Source organism: Silurus meridionalis, chromosome 1 (genome assembly GCF_014805685.1).
Source record: "Silurus meridionalis isolate SWU-2019-XX chromosome 1, ASM1480568v1, whole genome shotgun sequence".
Taxonomy (NCBI): domain Eukaryota; kingdom Metazoa; phylum Chordata; class Actinopteri; order Siluriformes; family Siluridae; genus Silurus; species Silurus meridionalis.
In genome coordinates, this window is record NC_060884.1 from 3,828,775 (window position 1) to 3,856,164 (window position 27,390).

Consider the following 27,390-nt stretch of genomic DNA (forward strand, 5'->3'; position numbering starts at 1 on the left):
CCTAATATGTTCTTGTTCTGCAATCATTTAGTTTTTAATTGTTATACCAATAGTTATATTAAAATGACATTCTTAAATCATAGACTGACATAGAATACCAATAAAAAAAAAAAGAAAAGGAAAAGAGAAAAAATTAACAGTTTGCAGTTCAGATTCTTCAAAACTTCAACATACAAAACCCTAAATTGAGGTTTTAATTTGTAAACTTGGATTTAAGCCTCATTTCTGAATGGAAATCCAAACGAAGGGTCACAGACAGTTTAATGTAACCAAAAGGTGTGAAGCTGAAGTTTAAGTTTTGGACTGTATTTACAATCAGAAGCCTATGTTTGGATGGTTTCAAGAGGAATTGGTTAAACTGACAGAAGTTTTCAGTTATGTATAAATTATTCCATAGAGCAAAAGAAAAATAGACACTGTGGTATAAAAACCTCAGCAAAGCAACAGACACTTTAAATTGCGACCCTTATCAAGTTAAACACAAAACAGGTGAGCCGTAATTAGGATGACACGTGACAGAGGCATGTGCTTTCCTGGGGCTTGTGGGTAATGTAGTTTATGACCAACAGTGGTGCCACTATAGCAATAAAATCATATGAATGAACTCTACAGCAGCAGGAATGTCGGCTAGTTGTAGATAGTTAGTTGCTTAAGTTTATTTTTAAAGCAAACCTACAAACTATGCTTTAGACTTTTAGCTAAATAAAAAATAAAGTTAACTAGCTAGCTACTAGATTTAGTGTTTCAACAAGCTAGCTAGTGAGCTAGAGTATTTCAATTGCAAGATGTTTGTTACCAAGCCACCTACTCAAGCCAGGTAGGCTTTTATTGTCATTCCAACACACAATGTTGTCATTATTGTCATTTCATCACACAATGTTTATGGCCGGGTAAAGGGTGAGGTACTAATTTGCTTTTGCGTTGTCTAGAATACAACATTGTGTTACTGTGTTGTCAGCTTTTGCTTACTACATGCTGTAGTAATACTGTTCTTCTGAGATAATTCAGTTGACTAGAGTTTTCCCTAAAAGGCCTGCTGCCAGTGATTGTTCATCAAAACAGAGCTCATAACTGAAACATATTGTTTAAGGTTGTGCTGTTATCTGTGTGCACGTGATGCAGGTTGTCTAGCATCTATACTATGAATAACTTGAGTTCATTCTAGGGTTAGGCTCAAGGTTAATCTAAAATATTTCAGTAACTAGCTAGATCTTTTAATAGTATCTTAGCTAGATGATAAAATACTCTCGCTAACTAGATGACTTCCTAAATACCTAACTATATTGCTGTTTTTTTTATTCTAACCACCTTGATAGCTAGAATATTTAATTAGCGCACTATATGCTATCATTTATTAAACTAAATAATTCTCAATTAACCTAGAAATACATTATTGTTAGTAACTTTTAAAAGAGAACCTAGTTAGCTGGTGCATTACACTTGCCAGAAACTGTTTATTTGTTTGTTTTTTAATTACCTAGCCACATAGTGGTTTGCATTTAACTAGCAAGATTTTGTGAATTGGCTAGATAATCGAATACTCTAGCTAACTTTGGCTTGCTAAATAACATACAATCATTTGGGAATGTTATGATCCTCATCGTTTGGTGGCTTTTGATCAGGATCTTTTCTAAATATATGTTGTTGGCAAATTCAAGCTATAATTCGGCCGTTTTAAAAAGATTAATCTGACTTGTTTGCTAACTTAAGTCTTTAGACAGACCTGGGAATGTGATTAGTATAGTTTTATTTCTTTGACACAACTAAAAACTCATTTTGGCCTGATTACAGCAGATACAGTAGTCAAAGAGTCAAACTGAACTGATAATGAATGGAAATTCTATGTAGAGGGTGAGGATGGGTTTTGGTTTGGGTCTGGTTCCTCTCAGGATGTCTCAAGGAAGTCTCACCACAATTCAGGATAAACTTATAGGAATAGATTGTAGAAATTGGAACAATTTGATTGTTAGAAAGCTACTTTGTTCTTTAACAAAAGAAAAAGGGCATATATATATAATGTTTGTTAGCTGTAGTGTCAGACACGTTCTCGCCAATCAGTATCAAGAATGTATCAAAGAAATTTAAGAAAAAATGTCAAAAGATCACTTTTAGTTTGAAATGCAGAATATTAATGTGTCGTCTCATCTACAAGCTGGTCAATATAAACATTGTGCAGTTTTGTTACAAAAAAATGAACATTGGAGCAAGTATGAACCTCAGTTAATCTTTTATGTATAATGAATTGGCCTTGGTCATCAAAAGACTGAGTATCAGCACAGATTGCTTCCCAAAATATTAACGAATGCCGAAATGATATTTCAAAGCTCTACCAAAATTCCATCCTGTGTTTTATTTCTTTATGATTATTTCTCCTTCCTTGTTTTAATTCTTTCACTTTCTTATTAGTCGACCGATATTTGAGGTGCAGTTTGCCGTCATGGCCTCTCTGTTTTGGATGTGAGACCTCCATTTGCATGTGTTCTTTTTTCTTTTTTTCCTGTGGTTTGTTAGAGAAGGAAAAATAGTGAGAAGAACAGTAAAAAAAAACGAACCCTTTTCCTCAAACAAAAAACTAATTGGATGGATTCCACTGTACAACACGCAATTATGGTGCCTCAGCGTCGCATTACTTGAGGATGTAAAACCATGTCGGAGTCCTCAACGTCTTTCTTTATGAGCACTTGGACTAGTTTGGCAGTTTCATCAGAAATTGGCCTAATTAACCTCAACTTATATGCTTTTTTTTTTTCATCTGTTATGTACATGTTTTATTCTTAGACATAAGCACCATATCAGGTGGTGGAAATGAAGAACGAAATAGTGTGAAGTAGTATATTTGTTTTTTTTTTGTTGTTTTTTTTAGAGGAAGTTGTCGTTTTTAAGTCTGCAATAAAAACTGAAATAATTGGAAGCTAAAAAAGGAAAAATATATATATATATATTAGAAGTGTGTGTTTCTTTTTTTTCTTCTTTTTTTTTACTCTTGAAATCACTCTCAACAAAATGTATTTGATGTTTCTTATTCATTACCTGGTTTGGACAGGCTCCTCTAGAGATGACTTTGAAAGACTATCTCCAAGGCCTAATTAGAAATAACGGCTTGCCTTTTGAATTGTCAACTCTCACCTCGAGCAGGAAATACTGAGTCTTGCATTTTAAGCAGCTCGGGTAAAATGGATGGTGTGGGTGTCTAACTTTCTTTGACCTTAGCTGTATTAACGTGATGGGTGTAAAATGACTATGAGTTTGGAGAGCGCTCATTTGCTCCATTTCGTTCTTCCTCAGGTTCTGCCTTTCTGTGTGAGTGTGTCTGTGTTTTGCTACGTCCTCATAAGCGATGCTGTAAAGGTTATTTTCTGCCGCTCAGCAAGCTTCCTGTAAACATTACAATCCATCAGATGAAGAGGGAGGAAAAAAAAACTAAAAAAAAAAAAACGACGTTTGTTTTCACACTTAAAGGAGACATGAAATAGAGTGTCCTTAACGTAATCACCACCTTGTTTCGCTACATTTGCATGCATTTGCATATTAATTGGACTACAGATTAAAACTGGTTTTGTAATTTTAATTAAGTGTCCACAAAGGTATATGATTAGAACTGTTTCAAATACAGGCTGACATAACTCGCAGCGAAGCGCCTTTCTGAGCGCCGTCTCCTCTCCGCCTCTCTGTAGATGGGGATTACTTTCAGGAAATGCCTGTTTTATGATAGTAATTTTTAATCTTTAGTAGATTACGGAGGAAAGTCGATGGGAAGGAGGGAAGGAGGGAAGGCGGGAAGGGAGGTAGGAAGTGGGCAAGGGAAGGTAGGGTGGTGGTGGAGGTGGGGTTTTCCGAATCATTTTCATTTCTCAAGATCCCGTCCCCGTTCTGTTGATTTGCAGCACTCGATGAAGGGGGGGGGGGACAACTCCTTTGTTGCTTTTCCTGATTGCAAATTAAGAGCTTTAGCTGCAAGTGTAAAAGAATGGAATTTTGATTTAGCGTGCAAGTAAGCAAATTATGCAAATAGATTTATAAGAGCCCTGAAAAAGAAAAGTGGTGGGAACTGGGTGCTTCTTTGGTGCATATGTGGAAGTCGGTTTTTATTAAGGCACAAGAGGTAGAAAAGACAATTTTGCACATGCTAATTATTTCTCCAATTTTGGATTCATTCTGTTTATTCTGAATAACATGGAATCATCTTAAACTTAGCAGTGTTGAAAAAGAATTGGCATTTGCCCAAAGCCACTTACAGTTATTTTATATAACTGAGCAGTTAAGAGTAGGGGGCCTTCATCAAGGGCCCAACACTGGCTGATTGGTCGGTGCTAAGCTCATAGCCTTCCGCTCAGAACATCTGTCCAACCACTGACCTGCCATTTTTTTAGCTCCACTCTACTCATCATACTGTAGTGTACCCCTGCACATTCATGCAATTATTCAATTATATTTAGCAGTATAATGCTAGAAATTGCATTTTATGCATGCACACATCAAGACTGTACTCTGTTGAGTCTTCACACAATGACCAAAGCAGAGTATATTAGACTGATGTTTTTCTTTGTGTTTGACCTGGTGAACCAGTGTCAGGATGTTTTTACTGCCAGGCTGCTTCAGTTAGCTAGCTATGGATGTCTATCAGTCTTGTAAATGTAACTGTAACTGAAATAAACACTCTTTAAAGCCATGGTGAGCCGAAAAGCAACTCCAAATTGTCCAACCTGTCAAACCTTTAAGCGCATGGTCTACAAGAGCAGAAGTCTACATTGGGTGCCACTTTTGCCAGCCAGAAACTGGATTCTGAGGCTACATCTGCTACGTTGCAATACCATAGTTGAAAACACCTTGTCAGAGCACTATGATCAGATTGGTTCAGCTGTCAAGAAACCTACAGTGACTTAAATAGACATTCATTACAACTGTTTTGAGCAGAAATGCAACTTAGAATTCCCCATCATGTCAAACCTGGAAGTAGATAGTCAACAAAAGCAGAAGACTGCACTGAGTTCCACTCCTGAGAGGCAAAAAGTGGCTCTTGAGGTTCCTGAGTGGTTCCTGCTGTGGGTACAGATGATGATTAGAAATAAATATATAAATCTGATGTGATGAGTTGCAGTGCTGTAGTCAGAAATGATATGTTGGAAGAGTATGACCAAACGGTTTGAAGCTGTCAGGAAGACTATGGTCACTCAAACAGACAACCATGATGAGCCGAAGAGTAAAAGTGTGCCAAACCTGGAGGGAGACTACATCAGTTACCAATGCTGTCAGAATAGAATCTCCGGCTAAAGTGGGTACAGATAAAGACTGGGGCAGGGGCCATACCAGGTCTGATGATTCCTGCTGGTGGATGGAAGAGTTTATTATCAACATCATGATTCCTTGGCTTTGCACCAACAGTTCAGGTGATAGAGGTGTAATAGTTTGAGTAACGTTTCCTTTTTTCAGAATTTTTAACTATTTTTGCAACTTTAATGCAATATAATGAATTGTAAAAAAAAAAAACCTAGTGTGTAATTTTTGGAGGTTGAAATACAGTTGAAATCCAGTTAATGGCACTTTGTCATGAAAGTAAAGAAGACAGCAAGTTGTGTATCGTTCATCTTCAGCAGATTAACCCTGCTCCTGCTGAGATGAGGTCATTATTCCGAGACAGACAGCAAGGCCACAAAGGTTTCTAGGACCTAAATAAGTTGAAAGCTGAATGAGTGTGTTAACTGAATCTCTCAAGGTATGTTGAGATGATGGAGGAGAAATATAAAACGTTTTTCTTCCTTTCTTTTTGCTATCCCAACCCTCCTTCCATGTCTGAACAATTGTGCGTATTGTCTGACGCAATTACACCAAAGTCAAGCTTGTGGGTGAGTTTAGGTGGAACACGATATTGCTGTAATGTCTGTTTGTTGTGGTCTGGAAGTTTTTTTTTTTTTTTTGTAAAAACATTTGGAAGCATTTTGCCTATAAAAAACACTTAACTATTTAAGCAAAGGGATACAGTTTCAGCGCATACTTTTCACCTCACATTGTCTTGGAGTAACAGTGGTTCGGATTTGACTAAATCAGATCAGTGCTATAGAGAAACTTCAGGGTCTCGCCTACTTTTTTTCATCCCAGTGTATAACATCTAATCATCCCAAATCCAAACTGTTTCTACATGCATGGATGAGGTAGCGGAGTTAAGTGTGTCCTCCTATCCCCAGTTCACTCTGTCATTTATTCCACTTTTCCCAAGCTGTGCATTTGTGTAAGCCATGACTTACTAACTTACTCGACTTGATGTTTTTCTTTTTTTCCCCCTCTTTCGCTCTCCGTAAATTGCAGCTTCTTAAATTACTAAGCTGTCCTAATAGGTACAACCTGTGCCGAACCAAAAGAAAAAAGAAATGCAATGCACATCCTCGTTTGCTACTCACGTGCGGGGGATAAAGGCTATCGATGCTCGGCAACATGCAATCCCGAGTCCTCTGTTGTAAATTCGCTTGGCCTAAAATGCCACTCGTGTTGCCAAAGCCTCAAATGTGGTTTCTATTCCTTCATCTTTGAGTCAGAATCTTTCCATTCTCACGCCGTCGCTTTCTCTCTCTCTCTCTCTTTCGTTCTCTTTTTCTCTATCCGCCTGTCAAAAGCCAAAGATGTCAGCGACTTGTTTGTGTTCTGGCATCTTGAAAAGCTCTACCTTGTTAAACATGACATTGCTGCTTAAACTGGAGCTCGAGGCTTTGATGAAACGCTGGTTGGAAACCAATAACAGCAGCACAGGGTATTATCCAGTGCAATAGGGAAGAACAATCAATCCATGAAGTTTGATACCCGGCCCACGGTGGCGCCGACATGGTCTCCCTGCTCTTTTTTTTTCTTTCTCGTTTTTTATTTAAGAAATTGTCCAAGCCAACAAAGCGAACGGTTAATGTTAGAATGACGGACCAGTTTGGTGGACATGGCCTGTAACGAATCGAATGAAATCACTCTCGCTCGTTAGATGCCGTACAAATTTCAGGTTGAGCTGAATTCAAGTGCGTGTAGTGAGGATTTAATAGTGAATATCGTGCACATCGGAATTCTGACGTAACTGACTGGAGCGCTAATCGGTTTGCTGAAAACAGAGGCGTATCTTAGCTACGTCCAAATCAGACCTTGAACTTAGCCCAAGTTTTCCTACTCATGTTTTGTCCAGTGCAATTGTCTGACAGTATGACGTAACCACAATATGTCATGTATACGCAATGCATCTTTTATATACTATTATGGCCTCCCACAACCAAAGATGAAAAATAATTATGCAACAATGATTCATTCCAAGCGTTTCCATAGCAATTCAAAAGCAATTCAACCGAACCTGAAGTTTGTAAAACAGCAATAATGAGCATGAAAATTTCTTATTTATTTTTTATTTTTTTACCAGTGTCTTAGTCAGAGACATTGAAACTGTATAGTTTTCTCTCTGTTTTGGCCTTCCGTCCCCACCGAGATCGCATTTTTAGTCGTAGCTTTTTGAAAACTCTCTTCAAAGGTGATCGCAGTTTTCGCTTCACAGTGTGGACTGTGATTACGGAGGCTAAATTAATAACGAGTTAATCGCTTTTTTTATGTAATTCACCAGGTCTGAATATTCACTATACTCAATATTTACTTAAGTGAATACTTGAATACTATATTCAAGTATTTTGATTTTATGTAATAAAAAATTCAAACAGAAATACACAGTATGGACAAAAGATTAATATGTGCTTTTTGAACATCTTATTCTACATTAGGTCCCCATTTGCTGTTATAATAACCTTCACTGATAGGGAAAGATGTTCCACTAGATTTTGGAGATTTGTGCTTATTCAGCCACAAGGGTGTTAGTAAACTTAGGTCCTGATGTAGGTGAGGTGAGGAGGTCTGGGGTGCCGTCAGTGTTCCCATTCTTCCCAAAGTTGTTCAATGGGTTTGAGGTCAGAGCTCTATAGCAGGTCACTCAAGATCTTCCACTCCAAACTATGTAAAGCACATTTTCATGATGCTGGTTAATGTCCTGCTGGATCAGGTTTGGGTCTCGTTTGTGGCAATAGTATGGGGAAGAACCACATATAGCTGTAAAAGTCAGGGGTCCCAATACTTTTGTCCACATTAGATTTGACAATAGAATTAAACTATGATTGATTTAAAAAATAAAAAAACACGTCTTGTGGAAGCGCTTCAAAATAATCTACTGTCCTGACCTTTGGCATGATTGTGCTTTTCAAAGTAAAGTAGAAGTTTTCTGTCAGAAAATAAACGTGGACTTTACTTTTACCTTCGACCTCGTGGACTTAGCAACCAACCGGAAGCCAACACTTTCATTTGCATTCCATTTTTGGAGGAGTCGAACGAAAGCAAAGAGTTGAAAACAAGCTAAGACACCTTATGAACTGACAGCATAGGTGGCATGTAATGGATCCAGCACGCCTTTATTCCCGGACTATTATCATACATAAAACGGTCCGTAAACACGACCTTTTTGCTTGCTAATGGAATTTGTCGACATGAAAGAGACGTTATTGTTGGCCTGTCCTTTGTCTCTGCTGAATTCGCTGCCAAATTCCCGACCCCCACTTCTCCCGTGAACGTTTAGCGTCTAGCTTAGGGAACTCGGGAGAATTGTGCAGCATAATGAAATTACCTCTGCGCAAACAAATAAGGTCAAACTCTCAAGGAGACGAGCATTGGAACCAGATTGCGCTAATTACGCACCAGGTTCTTCGGCACATTCCGCGAAGGCATCTCCGTAATGAAAGACGAGCCGGGACTGTCTCGCTAATATTGTTTTTAGCGACATGGTAAATCGCTGCCTAGGAGTAGGCCTGTCGTCATTACGCTCAAAACATATTAGTCGGGTCTCGTTTAATGGGAGGCGGAGGTACGCCTTAAAAATTACGATTAAAACCAGGGATCTGGTGAAAATGGCTTTGTTTACTGGGACTGTTTGCGCATCGAGGGAATAGTAGATGCTCGACTGTTGTAATCATATTAAACACAAAGCTGTGATTCTGGCCTAAAGGAAGAGCTTGAGGTCCCAAACGGCTGTTTAGCTAGAACCGTTATCATCTGCAATTAGCTTTACCTGCTTCCTATCGCTTTGGTGCATCTTATTACCTACACTGGCATGACTGAGCTTTTGTAATTATTGACCATGACTTATTTTAATTAGTTTACTTGAGCAGAAAGAAGAAGGAGGGAGGTACGTGTATATGCAAGTGTGTATGTGTGTGTGTGTGTGTGTGTGTGTGTGTGTGTATATGCGTGGTGGGGGGGCCCGAGGCTGTTCGCGCTGCTATGATTTACCCATCTGGCTGCTCATACGCACTCCACGCTCTGTACCTGTTCAATTTTTCCCTCATCTGACACACACTGTTGACAGAAAAAACACTCCGTCAGCACAATCCTTTTCACTGCCGTTTTCTTTTTTTTTTTTTACCTCCCTTTCTTTCTCTCTTTCTATTACCATCTCGTTCTGTGAGACAGAGTTCCCCGGCGAGGGGCTATCAATAAATCTGACAGACCGAGCCGAAGACCACCTGTGTTAACTCAGGGGGAATTTGCTGAGTGGACACTGCTACACTCATATTTCACACGTTACTGCAGTGCCGGTCGTCACTCGCTCGCTTCCATCACTGAATTGTGTTCTGTCTGTAATCTCTGCCAAACTGAAATATTTTTTTGTAGGATTACGAAATCCGGAATCTGGAAAGAGGGGAACTGATGGAAATCGGGGGAAGAAGGTGGGGCTTGATGGTCGTCATCTAATTTTAGGAGTACTGGGAACTGTTTAGAGGTTTTAGCAGCACTTTATTATCTAATACTCGTTCAAGATTTAAACACCTAATTTTCTAATCTCATCCTCATAATTGTTGTTATGAGATATATAGCAAAAAGTCCTAACAGACAACAATTTAGTAATCGTACGTGTCAAAATCCAGTGGAAAATCCAACATCTGAAGCTTTTGCCTTTATGTTGCAATACAGAAAGTAAGCTCATGGGTAAACCTAGCATGAAGACACAGAGACATGCTAGCATGCAGCTACATATGCGTAACTATTATGTGTTGTCCGAGTGCTGATCCTTCAACTAAGAGGCGTCTTATTGCGTAGACAGAAACGAGTTTGTGCTCTGAAACAGTATTTTAGAATTGTCAGGTCTGGCTGGTTAAACACCTTAAATCAGAATATGGAAGAATATTTTACTTATTATAAGAAAAATCTTGTGAATAAACAAAGTGTATATGAACACAAACGAGTTTTCGGTACCTTGTGCGAACAAAATGTCAAAAACAACAACAAATAAATATAGACGAACAAACAGCCTCTAGGAGAGCGAATATCAAAGTACAGTGTATGAACAAAAATTTGTAGACACCATAAGATTGGTATGTGCTTTTTGAACATCGTATTTCACATTTACTCCCCATTTGCTTTTCTGAAACCGTATTTTTCGGACTATAAGCCGTTACTTTTTTCCCACGTTTTGAACCACGCGGTTTAAACAACGAAGCGGCTTATTTATGAATTTTTCCTGGGTTTTTCCTGGTTTCACAAACTTCAAGCCAAAAAACTGAACCCCATAACATTAGACCAATGAAATTTCTGAACGGAAACGAAAAAACGCACCTCACCTGTGTTCTGAGCTGCACGGCATCGGGAGAAAAACGTTTTTAAACGCATGATGATGCCAAAAGATAAACTCCCGAGAGAAATTGTTGTGAAAGGAAGGAGGAAGACAGTGAACAATAACTTTCTTGGTCGGCTACTGTTTAGATACAAGTCGTTGTAACGCGTTGAGTCTGGGTGAAGGGAGAGCTCGCTAACTCCAGTTGCAACAGAAATCATATGAGCACAGACAGGTTTCCAAAACTCGTGCTTTTTTATTTTTCTCTTGCCAACAGTGTTACGGGTTAGTCAAAGAAACTTAGAAATGAGCATCAGAAAATAATAAGGACATATTCCTCGGTCTTGCACACATGCAGTAATAGCGAAAAATGCGGCGGCAGGATATTTCTAAAATGCCGCTCTGCTCTTAAAGGAGCCACAACATATTTCACCCGTTACACCATGTAACAGACACTGTTTTTCATTAAAGCCTGTGTAAAGTTAATTAGTTTTAGTGTAGAACTTCAGTCTAGTTCCTGCGGCTTATATGGGTGCGCTTTATAGTCCGGAAATTACAGTAACTTACTTACTTAATAACTTATAACCCACTCTTTTGGGAAGATGTTCCACTAGATTTTGGAGTGTGGAGATTTGTGCTCGTTCATGCCACGAGGGTGTTAGTAAAGTCAGGTACTGAGGTGAGTGAAGTGAAAAGACCTGGGGTACAGTGTTCTCATTCATCCCGAAGGTGATCAATAGGTTTGTAGCTCTATAGCAGGAGATCTTCTACACCTCATACACATGTAAACCATATCTTCATGTAGGAAGCACACAGACCGCAGCCTAGAGAACAATGGCATATGGCTAGATAAGTCAGGTGTCCTAATACTTTTGTTCTGAAAGCATATATGTAGGAGATACGAGAACAAACCAACGCCACTGTGTAATATATTTTCCTGTGCAACAAAACGACCTTCAGTGAAATGTGTTCGTTTCTGTCTGATCGAATATAATAGCGCTGAAGGTGAAATAACGCTGAAGGTGTACAAGCTGATGCTTTATCACACACCACAGCTGCAATACGCAGTTTTTTTTTTCAGTTTACCTGATTCTTATGAGAGTGCTGAATGTGCATGGCATTTATTGCCCCTATTAATTTTCTCATGGCGTGTGTATAAACACACCTGCAAGTGTGTGTGTGTGGGTGTGTGTGTGTGGGTGTGTGTGTGTGTGTGTGTGTGTTCGGGCAAGTCTGGTGTTGCTCGAGCTGATTTTTATTTCAAGTCTCTGACTCTGGTGATACTTATAGTAACTCTAATGTGCCTATAGTATCTAGAACAGGTTTGGGAATCCCCTGGGAAATCCTTTTCAACGAGATCAATGAAATGATAACGCAATTAAAGGTTGTTTTGGAGAAAATATGCCGACGGGTTTAGTAAGTGAATTTGTCTACAAAGGAGTAAAAATAATGTCGCCATTCAGAGGAGAAAAAGTAAATCGTGCTATTCATCCCTCGTGACAATCACATGGGCGCGAAAACATTTCCCGAGATGAACGGACCAGCACTGTCTGTCTTGACCTCCCGGATCCAAGCCGATTGAAGAGGATTGAGTTTATTAAGTCTCGGGCTGGGTCTGAGTTCGGCATCTGACGCCTCATTCCTCCGTCAGCAGCAAAAGGGTTTTAGATGATTTCCCTCTTTTACTATGTCTGTCCAGGAAAAAGGGTAGAATGGAGCACATTAAACAGCTAAACCACTCAAAACCTGAAATCCCTCTGAGGGGTGGTTAGGAGGAGGTGGCGGTGGCGGTGGTGGTGGTGGTGTTACTGGAGCTATGCTTCCCTAGTGGCAGATGACAAATGCCATATGTCCCTAACACAGCAGTTACTCTAATCCAGCACTACACCGGCCTTAATGCCTGACCTGACACCACAATAAAGCTACAATAAGCAGGAAAGTGTACTTTTTTTTTTCTTTTAAACCAAACACAATGTCACGATAGAGCGTTCATATTCTTCTCCATTAAACAAAATTCTAACAGAGTATCAAATTTACATTTTATTCATCAAATACCCATACATACAGAGTGCAACATGCAGTGAAATGCTTTTTACGACTGTCCAGCATTCTAGTACAAAAGGAATAGAAAAATAAAAAACATTAAAAGAAGTAGATAAATAAAAAGTATAAACTATTGAAATATATGAAAATATATGTATGTGTGTATATATATATATATGAAGGAGTATAGCAGATATTGACAGTACAAATTAAAGTGATTTAGTGTGATTGACCGTCTGTCTGTCTGTCCGTCTGTCTGTCTGTCCGTCCATCCGTCCAGCAATCCATCTACCTATCCATCCATCCATCCAGCTCACATTTTCATAACAGGCCATTCAACATCTTCCAACCCATGTAAAGCATATCTTCATGTACCTGGCTTTGTTCACAGGGAAATGGTAATGCTGGAACAGGTTTGGATCTTCTAAATCAAATGAAGGGCAAATTTCATGCCACCAAGCATTTGGTTTTACGTGCCTTCAAGTTTATAGTAAAAGTTTGGGCACGACTCAAATACAACTCTAAAAGTCAGGTGTCCCATCTCATATATATCACATTAAAGACATGGTTATATGCACATAATATTAAGCATGACAAACTGCCTGGGCCAATATGCGCACGTCGCAGGTACACAAAGGCGATGAATATTCATACGCATTAGAATATTAAATATTGATTTATTTACGTGTCTGCCATTAGAGGTCATCATGTGGATCAGCAAACGATTTCTCAAGGCCTTGAAATTTTCATGTAGCTGGGGTAAGGGAACGGCGGCACGCACCCTTTCATCGCCCCTCCCGACAGAATTCCAACCTCGCAATATTCTAATGCAAATCCCGTATGGGAGAATACCTGTGCGGGGTGGGGTTATTATAAATCACACAGGATTCCACCTCAGCGAACTCTCCTTTATTACCAAATTATAGTGTGTGTGTGCGTAGAGAAAAGGTGATGATGGATCCTTTGCGTGTGACACACGGCAGCATTACGGTGCCTCCGTTTGTCAGGCCAACATTAAGGGCTAATTTTGAAAATCTAGCGTGCAGTCAATTTCCTGCAGCCGGCGGCTGAAAGGTAGGCCGCTGACAGGAAAGCTAATTTCGCTCGGCTTATTTACCACTATGCATCATCTCAGAGCATGACGCTGACGCACAGACCGGCCCGATTAAAAATTACACCGGTGCCCGAGCACGGCCCGGATATTTATGATGACACTGTAGTGTTTGGTGAGGTAGAGCGCAGGGAAAACCCCTGTAGGGAAAAAAGTGCAGCCATGCATGAGAGTGTGTGTGAAAGAGAGTAAGGAGGGGGGGGGGCTTATTTTTATTTATTTATTTATTTATTTATTTATTTATTTATTTATTTTAGATCTTAGTGAATACCAAAAGTAGCTGAAAAAAATATTAAATATCTTTTTCTTAGGGAGGGAAGGTGAGAGGAGGAAACGCTTTAATAGAATGAGGAAATTTTAAAAATACAAACATTTTAAAATAAAAATAATATATAATTTTTCTTTTTTTATGGGGGCAGCCAATACGATATTTCTTTCTTACTTTTTTTTTGTCAATTTGCAAATTTTTGAATTTTTGCGCACACAAACATAAATACACACAAAATAGATTTACAAAGATATACATAAAAAGAAACAAATTAATAAATCAAAAGTTAAAAAAGTTGATAAATATATAGAAATTAATTGCTTTTATTAATTGTATTTAAAAAATTATAATTTAAAAAAGATAAAAAATAAAGAATAGAATAGAATCGAATAGAATCGAATCGAAAAGGAAATGAAAAAAAAGAAAAGTGAATGACAATAAATAAAAAAAAGTTAAAATTAGGCACAGGTCATATATTTACATCCCCAAAACAAACAAACAAACAAACAAATAAAAAAAAAAAAAAAAAATGTGTATTCAAGAAAGTTCAAATCACTCCCAGTGCCCCCTCCAAACAAACCAACACGTAATTAAAAAAGTAAATAAATAAATACATAAATGCATAATACTTATAATACATTTCTTTGGGTTGTATTATGTATAGTTATTACATTAATTCTCTTCATTGGTAACCTATGTAAATTGGAGGTCTTCACACGTATAGTGTGCGTGTGTTTGTGTGTGTGTGTGTGTGTGTGTGCATGTGTGCGCGCGTGTAATGAAAAAAAACATCCAACCGGAAAAAATATATCTTTTTATTAACACGTAGCAAGGTTAATGCCATGTACCTTGGAAAATGATGGAGAGTAGGAATACATTCAACGATCGGATAGATAGATGAGCCACGTGTGCGCGCGCACACACACACACACACACACACACACACACACACACACACACACACACACACACACACACACACAGAGCTTGTGATATGTAGGCATGTGATACACACCAGGTCTGAGCTATTTGTTGTACAGCAGGAAGAAAGAAGGATAGGTGGAGAGAGAAATCAAACTGTTGTGTGCCTATAACCATCTGTCAAAGGCTCGCAGAGATGAGGGCGAGATTAGGGGGAATAAACAGAAACGCTGCAGAGCCCTTGGGCAACTCTGGGGAGAGAGAGAGGGAGAGAGAGAGAGATGAAGAAGAGAAAGGGAAAAAACCTCACACTGGGACAGTGATGACATTGTAATTCAAAAGCAGCCAGAGATTATAGTGTGTAACCTGCACTGACAACAGACAGATGACTGTCTTTATCACGCTCCACACTGCATATGGCTTTTACCATAGTGAAGATGATGATGATGGCGATGATGATGATGGCTGAAAGACAGTAATATTTTAGATGATAGGAGTTATGAATAATATTTTCTTTCTAGTGATTTGTCTGTAGAACAATACTTTAGGGCAGAGATGAGCTCAACCTTGCCCTCTATCTCCCTCTGTCTTTCTTTCTCTCTCTCTCTCTCTCTCTCTCTCTCTCTCTCTCTCTCTCTCTCTCGCTCTCTCTCTCTCTCTCCAGCAGCTTCAGAGAGTCATCTCGCTGGCAGCTCCTGAGGCAGCGAAGGATCCGTGTAAATTTACCGTGAAGGCTCTTAGAAGTGCTATTCAAGAGGGAGATTTCCTTTAAAGCTCTCATTTAAAACCTTCAGAAGACAAAAAAGAAAAAAAACCCCTTCGTTCTTTTTCCTCACGAGGCCCCTGATTTCACCATTTTTGCTCACGATCTTCAAATGCCTGCCGACACCTTTTCCGTGATTTAAGTTCGCTTTCGCTTATTTTTTAACTACTGTAAGAATATGACTCTATGATTAAACCTTCATACACTGCACATGATTTACATACTTTTAAAGGATGTGGTTTAATTTTGAATAAATGATTGCTTAACAAATTAATCTTGAATTGCTAAACAAAAAATGGAAACGTTAAATGTTTATAAAATAACGTATTATGATGTAATTATAATAATTGTTATGAATTATATTTGTTATATAATATTAGAATATAATTTAATATTTAGCATAATACTATTATTTTTATTTAGTTAGCCTTTTCCCTTTAGTAGCCCTGAAATATTGCTTATTATGAATTATTATTATTATTATGATTATGAATATTATTATTATTATTAAATGTTCAATAAAAATGTTTCATTCACTTTTTTTTCTTTCAGTAACCCTGAAATATTTTCACATTTTCTATTCATTTTAGTTTATTTTTATTTATTCATTTTTAAATTACATTAATCAAACTGTTTTTATTTTATTTTTATTAGTATAATTTATATTTTCTATTTGCATTTTATACAATTTCCAAAGGTAATTTATTTATTTATTTACATTATATTTTATTGTAATTTTCTTTTAACTATTTAGCAGCAAAGATCTGATTATTATCTAAACATGGTTTGACTGGTTGAATGTAACTGTATTGTCTGTCAATATATTTACATAGGTGTTCGTGTGTGTGTCTGTGTGTGTGTGTGTCTGTGTGTGTGTGTGTCTGTGTGTGTGTATATGTATGTATGTATGTATGTATGTATAAGACAGTGTGTGTTCTGCCCTTTCCTCTTGCCCTTGTCATGCTGCCTGTGCTACATGCCCCTTTCTGTCCTCTCAGGTCAGGATTGGACCATGCCACTGTCTGTCAAACTCCCACCCGCCCTGTCAGGCACATCGCTTCCAATGCTGCAATTCTATCTGACCTCCTGTCTCCAGTTCTCAGCAGGGAGTGAGTATCTTTACTCCTTTCTTCTCTTATCCTCTCCCCTCTTGTCTTTTCCCGCAGGAGTGCTCCGCTCATTCAATTAACAAAAAAAAACCAAAAATCTAAAAATCTAAAAAAATGAATAAAAAACAGCACAAAGAGCTCTTTTAAAAAAACAACTTTATCCATCCTGATGAGACGTGGCCTCTTGCAGGATAACCTTGGCCCTATCAATACATGGGAGCATGTTGAATAGATCCCAGTTCCAGCAAATGCTGGAACTTCTCGAGCAATCTGATGGACTGAGCTCCAGTGCTCCTCATCCCTAACATCACTGCATGATTAACGTTCATGCATCCACTACAGTTTCTTTTCAATGAATCAACAGCTTCTGGTGGCTTTCAGTGCCCTGATATTGGGTTACTGGTTGGAAAAGCCCTCAAAGAATCATCCTGTCCAAATTGTGAGACTCTTTGGATAAAAACCTCAGCTGTCCCTACAAATCTCTCTCTATATACCACCACAAGATAAAATATAAATAACATTAGCATTGGCTCTATATTGATTGACAGGATAGAGTAACGCTTATACCGGATAAACTCCGGTCCTGAATTTGGATTTGAATCTGATTTAAGTCTGCGTGCTCTGTGACTAATCTCCTGACTCGTCTTTTTACTTTCACACGATTTCTACCGAGTCCCCTGTGATAAAAGGTTGGGATGTAACAGAGTCCCATCCCTGGTGTTTACTGGCCTCGTGCCTAGTATTCCCGAGATCCAGGATAAAATGATTTGCATTAGATGTCTGGATGAATGAAGGTAAGAAAAGAAATATAAATTTGCAGACAAACCTTGTCTTAGATTTGTATTATTTATACCAAATGGACATTTGATGTCACCCAGATGGGGATGAGTTCCCTTTTGAGCAGAGATGCCCCAGCTAGGGCCCATGGGTGATTTGACATATATGAAGAAGGAAAAAAAGGTGTAAAAATATGCCATTTGGAAAAAAAAGGAGCAGCTTATCATAAGAGGTATAATATAGCCGTATTAGGCTTTGAGCGCTAGTGTACATTAAATTGGTTTAGTGTCCTATAAGATTCAATGAATTAGAATTTAGAAAAATAAAAAACCCATCTGTTGAGCAGATTACAGTCATACATTTTATTTCTTTATTATTTGTAAGGATAAGAGACGAGTTTGTTTGAGGGACCGCACACATAGGAAGTTTTGGAGACAAGGTGAGGGAGGTGAGATTGAGATGGTTTGGACATGTGCAGAGCAGAGACATGGGGTATATCAGTAGATGAATGCTGAGGATGGAGCCACCAGGAAGAATGAAAAGAGGATGGTCAAGAAGGAGGTTTATGGATGTGGTGAAAGAAGACATGCAGGTGGTTGGTTCGAAACAAAAGTAGTATGGAGACGGATAATCCGCTCTGACGATCCCTAACAGGAGCAGCTGAAAGAAGATGAAGATTTATTTATTTGTAAGTATAATAAAATCATTATAATAAAATGCATTAAATGAGGGGAACCATGGCAATTTGAATTTGAACATAAGGTTATAACATTATATAATTATACATATTAAATATATATTAAATGTATAACACAAACACTTTATAATTTGTTTTTGGCCCAAGGCTGTCAATCAAGTTTTCTGCTTTTACGGTAAGTCTAGTTCCTTTCATTGTACATTCTCATGGAGTTTTTCTTTGCCACTGTCACCACTGGGTCACTCATTAGGGCTAAACGTATAGTTACAAATTTATGATGCTTATATAAATATTTGTGTGAATTCACTTTGAGACAATGTCCATTGTTGAAAGCATTATAAAAATCGGTTATTCATATTCTGTGTATTCTTCAGGACAGCGTTCGTTCCAGTGAAACGCTTCAGAGGTCCTCCAACAGACTTTCTTTAACACTACATACAGCAACAAGTTTCCATATAAGGAGTTTTTTTCCTCCTTAAAGACGCAACATGGATGCTGAGTTTTTTTATGGCAAGGTGTTTTAAGGTTTAAGGTGTTTTAAACTGGCAAGAAGGATAAAACAAAATGTACAATTTTCTTCTTATCATGTAAATATTACATCTACATTCTCCCCAGATCAGTATGTTCTCGCAGATTGGTTGAAGCAAAAAAAAAAAAAAAACGTATAATACATTTGTCATTGCAGAATGGGTCCTTGTGTGGCGCCTTCATTGGATTTTACAATTCGATTTTACAATTGTTGAAAAGCAAAATATTGAAATAGGAGAAAAACTAATTTTTTATTGTGGATGAGCCACACACACACACCACACACCACACACACACACACACACACACAAAAAAACACTTCTTTATCCATTTTGTGTGTTTGTTTATTCAAACAAAGCATAGTTATAAAAATCTCACAATACCAACTATAATCAGAGCCTTAAATTACACAATATTTCCAATCATCCATCCAAACCAAACATCCAATTCTAACCTGGAAGTAAAAGTACATTTTATTGGTGGCCTTTTATTAGGAAGAAATGGTAAACCCCCCCTCTGGAGCCATTTGTCCAAATGATGAATAATATGATACAAACTAGAGAACATTGCAGAACATCTAGTAGAACATGTTGCAGGATAGGGTGTCATGGGGTGGGATGGGCCAGGACAGGGTGAGAATGTTCTGCAATGACTGTCTAAAGATTTTGTTCATCACACTGTAAGAAGAGGACGTGTGGGATTCCTGACACTTCCTTGTTGCTTATGAAAAGCGCCTAGTAATCCATGTGAACTTCTCAGAAGAAGAATGTTAAATATTAAATCGTTTTTAAACCCGAGTTATTTCATCGTTTGTTTTTCGTTTTCGAAAAGAAAAAAGAAACCTGAAAGTTTTCCTGGATTTCCGTTCACTTTTACATTCAGATGTAGTGCATCGGTGTGAATCCACAGTCCTGTTTCTCGCAACAACATGTCAACAAATTGGAGGACAATTAAAAAACAAAACATAAAGTACCTCGTGAAGTGTCTACAATACCACTAATCCATGCTTGCAAGATTTTCTCTTCTGTGTTCGTTTCGGAGAAAGCGGCACGACGTTCCGAGTTTGTTGCGGCTCTCTAATTAGACGTCCGACGTTCCGGCGTCTCGTTATTCGCGTTTATTGTACATGACGCGTTACAGTAAAGCCGCGCGTATTGAATTTTTTGCAAACACACCTCCTGGGTGCGACATGAAGGAGAATTTTTAATCTGGTTCTCAGTAAATGAAGGGGTCCTTTTTAAATCAAATCTAATGAGTCTGCAGGTTCCCAAGCACAGGCGTTGTCTAATTATTGTATTATGGCGGGTCTCGACTGCAGCGTCGCAGCGTGACGGACAGATTCGCAGGGGCATGGAAAAGTGTGTGTGTGTGTGTGTGTGTGTGTGTGTGTGTGTGTGGAGGGTAAGAGTAAGAGGGCAACGTGTTTTTAGAGATCCATGCAAGCTGTAGGTGTTATGTTAATTATGATGATGATGGTGCTGATGATGAAAAAAATTGCTTTATTGACATGTTGTAATATAGAGTACCTGCAAAAGGTATGTAGTGTATATGCATGTGTGTGTTAGTGTGTGTGTTGGGGGGTTGTATGGGGTCTCCTGCTTCAGCCTCAGTTGACAATTAAGACCTGGGTGACTGTAGCCGGGGGTTAATTCAGCTCATTAAAAGAACTAGGTCATTAGTGGAGAATCAGGGTTCTTAAAGGCGGCACAAGGAGAGACTGGAGGAGAATAGAGGGAGGGATGGAGGGAGGAGGAGAAAAGAGGAGAGACAGAGAAAGTGAGAGAGAGAGATGAACACACAAGAGAGGGAGGGTGAAAAGGATGGAGGGAGCGAGGAAGGGAGGAGAGGGGGTGCTGTAAATTCAGCATCTCCATGAACACGGCTCTTACATTAATTAACCTCCCTTTTCCTTGTTGAGGAGAAGAGAGAGAGAGAGAGAGAGAGAGAGAGAGAGAGAAAATCTGTTATCATATATGCACATGGCTGTACACCAATTAATTGCGAAAGAAAAAGAAGCTAGTTTACCGTCATCCCAGTGGCCGCCTTGTCTGCCAGCGCAGGAGATCCTTTATATTCTGAGAAAGGAAAAGAGAGAAGTTGGCGGGTGGAGAAAGAGGGGGTGGGGGTGACAGTAAAGAAAGAGAGAAATTTAGAGAGAGAAAGAAAGAGAGAGAGAGAAATTGTGTGTGTGTGATGAGCAAAAAGGGTATTAAAATTAAGAAGGGAATCGCAGAAGAAATCGGGCGCGCCTCGGGGGAACCTGGCAAATAAAAGCCTAGGAAATGGAAATAAATAAGCTTTGCTAATACCTCACCTAAGGAGAGCCTGAGCTCAACCCCAGCGAATCGGAGTGTATTCAGTAACACCTCACACACACTCACGTTCACACACACATGCTCTGACCTTCAGAGAGGGGAAAAGGAAAAAGGGCATTGGTTCTTGGTAGTGAAAACACACTTGACACAAAAAAACAGCGAGAAATAGATCCTGTTCGTGCAGTGACAAGTGTAAAATGACCTTACACACACTTACACACTCGCACAACCAGAAGAGATTAAGTCAGTGGCTGTGCGAAGGCCAGGTCCGGATCCCTGCAGATCTTTGGTGTTAAAACTGCGTTTCGGAACTCGAGGGCACGAGTGTCAGATATTTTCCGCTCGGTTTATTTCCTCCGCCGTTTCAGTCGCTGGTTTTAATTTCACTTTTTGACCTCCAGGTTTGGATCAAAGCGCAGTCGGCCTTTGCTTCGCTCTCCCCCGGCCCCCGAGTACCCAACTACCCCACGCCGTCCTGAAGCCTCGGCTCGCTCTTTCGATTCCGCACGCACACACACAAACAGTGAACCAGTTTGAAGCGTGGAATTGCAGTAGGAAGATAATTGGCCCCTCAGATTGAAATTCAGCAAAAGAAGTAAATATGTTTCCTTTTTTTTTCTCTTTCTCTTTCTCACTTTTTTTTTTCTCTCAGAACCTTCAGCTAGATTGTGGGGGGAAGCTCAACCACCACCACCACTATCAGCACCGTGGCTCTGGAATAAATGGATGGGACCATTTATAACGTTTATTAAAATGCTCACATTCGGGCATAATTAAGCGGATTGATGGCGTGACAAGGCGCGTGTGATTGAGCGCCGTCTCCATCAGATCCTCTGCGGATCCACACGAAAAAAGGCTTAATATGAGCCAGTCGTGTTCATGCACAACCTCGCTCGCCTCGCCTCTACCCCGCTAGGTGCTATCAGTGCCAACGTTCATTCATATTCATCGGCCTGAAGTTCAGGAGAGGTGAAATGGTTGGGTAATAAGGGAAAGTGTATTACTGTTTTCATCTGCTAATATTTCCCCGCCATCTTAATGAGCAAGAGAGAGAAAGACAGAGAGAGAGAGATAGAGGGAGAGACAGAGAGAGAGAAGGAGAGAGAGAGAGAGAGAGAGAGAGAGAGAGAAAGAAAGAGAGCAAATCCTACTCGATGGAACGATTTGAATGTAAATGATATAATACTTGCCTAATTCTCCCATACATATTTAATCTATGTATTATCTCTTTTTTGGTCCCCCTGATGTTCCAATGCAAGTGAGGGGGGTCCTGGTGAACTGATGTGAAGGAGCTCACATGTTAATAAGCAAAAGTTTGTAGCCACCTGACAGTAAAATTCTAATGTATTTTTTGAACATCCTATTCCACATTTAGTCCTCATTTGCTCTTCTAATAACCTTCACTCCTCTGGGAAGATGTTCCACGAGGTTCTTGAGTGTGTTTGTGAAGATTTGTGCTTATTTAGCCAGTTAGTAAAGTCGGGTACTCAAGCTCAGAGCTTGATAGCAGGAGATGTTCCATTCAAACCTATAAAGCATATCATCACAGGTTTGGGTTTCCAAGTTCAAGTGTAGGGAACATTTAATGCTACTGCATCCAAAGATATTCTATATAATTGTGTGCCTACAAATTTGTTGTAGAGGGGGCAAAACCACCTGAGCTGGAAATGTCAGATGTCCCAGTACATTTGTCCATATTGTGTTTTAAGATCATTTTAGCTCTAGAATCAAGAAAATTATTTTTATCACTTGGTTTACCAGCTATAATCAGTCATTCCCTCATTCTTACCTCATTCTCTTGATTCAATTCAATTTTATTAAATTTAGTTTCTATAGCACTTTTAACAATAGACTTTCTCAAAGAAGCTTTACAAAATGTAAGAATTGTAGAACAAAGTTCACTTATATTAAAATTTCTGTATGTTTATCCCAGATGAAAAAGCTTGGGATGACTGTGGCAAGGAAAAATGATCATGTCCTTCCTCAGATGACACTATTGTGAGTCCTGACACTATAAAGCTACGGCAAAAACAAGTAGGATCATGTTAGCGAGAAACATACCAAGAAAACTTGAAGCCTGCAGCTTTAGCACTGGCTAGCACAAAGTGCTGATACTGGAGACTCCTTCCGAGAATGCTAGAGAAACATCTCCACATTTTCTTTTGTGCATTTGCTTGACATATTCAACTGCTACTAAAGAACAGTATATCAATACATTGATTATTCCGGAGTGGGACTTTACAACACAGATAAAGATATTCCTCACATGTTCAACATGGGCTGATAACCCAACCAGATTAGATGATAGATAGATAGATAGATAGATAGATAGATAGATAGATAGACAGACAGACAGACAGACAGACAGACAGACAGACAGACAGACAGACAGACAGACATTACTTTCTTAAAATTCGCAAGCACTGCTGTTTATATTACTGCTGTTTATACTGATTTTTGTAATACCCAATCTTTTTACATTTTTTTATTGTAGCTACATTTAATGTTTTGTGAAGCTGCTGAATCAAGAAAAAAAATCCTGTTATCACCAGCTACAGTCATTCCCTCACTCTTTCCTCATTCTCTTGACGCTGTGCAGCTTTGACGAAAATACGTTTTTAGCATGTTAGCATGAATCATACCAAGAAAACTTGAGGCCGCAGCTTTTTAACACGGGCTGTTGCGAATCGCTAACGCTGGAGACTCCTTCCAAGAATACTAGAGAAACATCTCCACAGTTTTTTAATCCATTTCTCTTGTGCATTTGCTCAACATATTTATACTTGAAGCACAGCAACATATGCTAGTAGTATTGTCAGGGGTGCTGCTATAGTAAGTGAATCAACATCTGAGCAATCAACACACTGATTAATCCGGATTGGGATCTTAACAGCACGGATAAAGATATTCCTCACACGTTCAACACAGGGGCTGATAGCCCACCTAAACATCTTTAAAGGCATTGTCAGGGACGTGAGGATTTGTGCACGGCGGAGGGAGTGGGGTTTGGGGGGCCGGGGGCTCTACGTGTTGTTTTGTTTGTCTGCCATTACTTTTTATTTTTTATTTATTTACTTATTTCATCCTTTTGTGCAAAGAGAGTTAATTGAAGCTACAGGAGGGCCTGAAATAAGAGACTTGCTCAATTAACCAATGTAGCCGAGCTGAGAGAAGCACCTGTGTAGAGCTGAGCCTCATTTTCTCTCTCGCTCTTTTTCACTCTCTCTCTCGCAACAGCATGCCCGATTACCCTTCAGAGTGCTTTTTTTCCTGTTTTTTTTTTTCTCACATTGATTTATCTTATTTATTTATTTTTTTGTCTACCTTCGCCAATTTTGCACAACTCATCTGCTTAAAAGCTTGCCTGATTTGCCGATTGAACCGTCGACGCCATCGCTGTAGCGATAAGTAAAAGAGGACGAGCTGCAGAAAAGAGTCAGTTGATCTCACTGATGGGTTCCAAGCGGTAACGCCTGGCAAGCAAGGGGAAGTTGGCATATGAGTTCACACCGGATGATAGGGAGGAAATGGAACAGAGCAGGTGGGAGAACATTTTCTGAAAGACTTTGCAGGGAAGGATGAGTCAGTGCTCTTTGGACAGGTGCAGGAAAAAAATGGAGAATTTTTTTTTCGAAAGGATCGAGCATGCAGTTGACTATGGTGCTCATTTTTGCAGCTATAAACTGTCAGGTTCGAGCGACGCCTTCTACCGCAAGATCTCATCCACATGGGATGTTTCATTCTCTGTAATTACCTGACTTGAGACACTGATAGGATTCCTGATTCTAGAAAGGCCAAGAAAGACCTCAACTCCAGCATCAGTGCTTCGTACCTTCAGGTCAAAATCTCAGAACAACTCTTCATGACTCTCTGCTCTCTCCCTTAGCCACTGCCCGTAACCTTGGGGTAACTATGGACAATGAACTGTCTTCTTCCCACATGTCGCTTATGTGGCACGTTTCTGTCGATTTCTTCTCTACAACATCCGAAGGATTCAACCATTTCTGTCCACACAGGCTGCCCAGGTGCTTGTTCGGTCTCTTGTCATTCCAAGACTTGACTACTGCAACTCTCTGCTGGCAGGTCTTCCACTAAAGGCTATTCGTCCACTGCAAATGATCCAAAACGCAGTTGCAGGACTTGTGTTCAATCTGCCTAAGTTTTTTCACAGCACCCCACTGCTGTGGTCCCTTTACTGGCTTCCAGTAGCTGCACGTATCAGATTCAAAACACTGATGCTTGCCTACAAGGCCAAAAATGGGCCAGCACCATCTTACCTCAGTGACCTCATCACATTTTGCACTGCACCACGCTGTCTGAGATCCTCCAGCACTGCTCGACTGGTACCACCTTCTCTCAGAATGGGAGGGAAGTATACTTCAAGGCTCTTCTCTGTTCTGGCACCGAGGTGGTGGCTCCAATGTCAGGCGGTGCATTTCACACCCAGGTCTTCAGTGGTGTCCTACCTGAATAAATTCACCTCTTAACATCATTATGAAGCCATGACTCTAAAAACATAAATATTATAGAGAAAGCGGTAGAACAGATCACTGACTCACAGACAGGAATCTTACAAAGAGAATGGCATTATTAAAGCAAGAAACCTAATGAACGCAATTCGATAAGTCTCCTTTCACTGTAGCCACAGCTGCTCTGCAAACATACATCATCTCTAGCAGAAGCATCGATATTAACCTCATAAAATGGCTGTGCATTTCTGTGCATTTTTGGATTTACTGGGGATATATATATAAAAATACACATACTGCTGTGAATAATAATAATAATAATAATAATAAGATTTTATACACCTTTTTAAATGTATTTATTATTTTTTATCATTTTGTATATTATTTAAAACTGAAATTTTAAATAATAAATATTTTCTCAAATATCTCCTCAGCAATGACATTTACACCGTAGATATCATAAGCACCCTGTGTGTGAATTCAAAGCATCGCTCACTGAAGTATCTAATCCTGGCCTGCTAGCTATTACAGATAGAGACTTCACCAGAGTCTGATTATGCATGTAAGTGGAGTTTAGGATCACAGAGTCACTCATTACAGCTTGGCATTTCTGACTAAAGTATTTCCCTCCTGCTTCTTTCTCCTCTTGTTTTAAGTTCAGCAAAGGAAAGACTTCGGATGAAACAGAGGAGCGTGTCCCATTTCCAAGTTCCGATTGTTCTAACGAGCTCGGAGCGTTCGCATCTGGATCCGCGTACACGAGGCCCTGCTCTGAGCAGCTTCTGCACAGGGAAGTGTTTCATTTCAGCCCCCAAACCGTTGAGAACTCAAACCCTTCCAATCCTGGAAACCTGCAAAAGAAGAAAAAAAACCTTCATATTTTTGTGTGCTAATCTCCTCGAGGAGAAATACGAGACGACAATGGGTAAAGCACCTCCAATAATTGGGTCCAACAGGCTTATGGTATTAACCTAAAATGAGTTCTTTTTTCCCTTTTAAGTGCAATCCATTATTTCAATCCCCCCTCTGTAAAAAAAAAATCGGTCTTTGAGAATATTAATAAATCCCACATCGGAAAAATGGGACGCGGCTCACTGAAAGGCTGCGTACCTGAAGTCGCGAGCCCGAGGTCTCACCAAGGACGGTGGCATGAAAGCACAATGCTGCATTAGCGCTCCAAGAAGACCTTGGCCTCCTTCATCATGCTCCCTTGAAACAAAACAAATAGAATCTAGGCTTTTTGATCGGGACGGAGCAGGGCCGGGGTTCGCCACTTCAGAGCCACTCACTGAAGTGCGCAGACATCTGACGAGCGTGTCGTACGCGTCTTACGAGGCCCTGCCATACTATAAGTTTCACTCTGAACGTCGGAAAACTTTCAGCCGGCTCCTCCTCATTAAGGAGAAAGGGACTGTACACGAGTGTGTGTGTGTGTGTGTGTGGGGTGTGTGTGATTTTTTTTCAGTAGATTTTTTTTTTTCAACATGCTATTACATAGCTATTACACAAGTCCACTACGAAATACAGACCTTATTGCATCAGTGAGCAGATATAATTTGACTCGTTTTCTTGATATATTTTTTAAAAGAAAAATTACTCAGTAGGGTTCAATCTACATTTAAAAAAGTATTATAAAAATATATATAAACTAATAAAAAAAAAAATAACAAGGTCATAATAGTGCATAATTGATTCTGATGAACAGAATGGTAGTCTGGGAAAACCCATCATAGCTTAACAAAGAGAAATTTAGTGACATGCATAAAATAAAAATTTAATA

The 27,390-nt window shown here is 39.3% G+C and overlaps 1 long non-coding RNA gene across 5 annotated transcripts; it reads left to right on the forward strand.

The window, feature by feature from the left end:
• Positions 1-566: 566 nt before the first annotated feature.
• Positions 567-27,390, forward strand: LOC124396539. 5 transcript variants are annotated; one of them, XR_006927801.1, is made up of 7 exons: positions 567-817; positions 15,617-15,885; positions 16,714-16,824; positions 17,498-17,618; positions 18,256-18,289; positions 18,446-18,473; positions 18,673-19,623. It is a non-coding gene; the product is annotated as an uncharacterized LOC124396539 (long non-coding RNA). The 5 variants fall into 5 exon arrangements; XR_006927796.1 differs by having other exon boundaries at positions 17,514-17,618; XR_006927811.1 differs by lacking the exons at positions 17,498-17,618; positions 18,256-18,289; positions 18,446-18,473; positions 18,673-19,623 and adding exons at positions 21,543-21,736; positions 26,045-26,172; positions 26,267-27,390.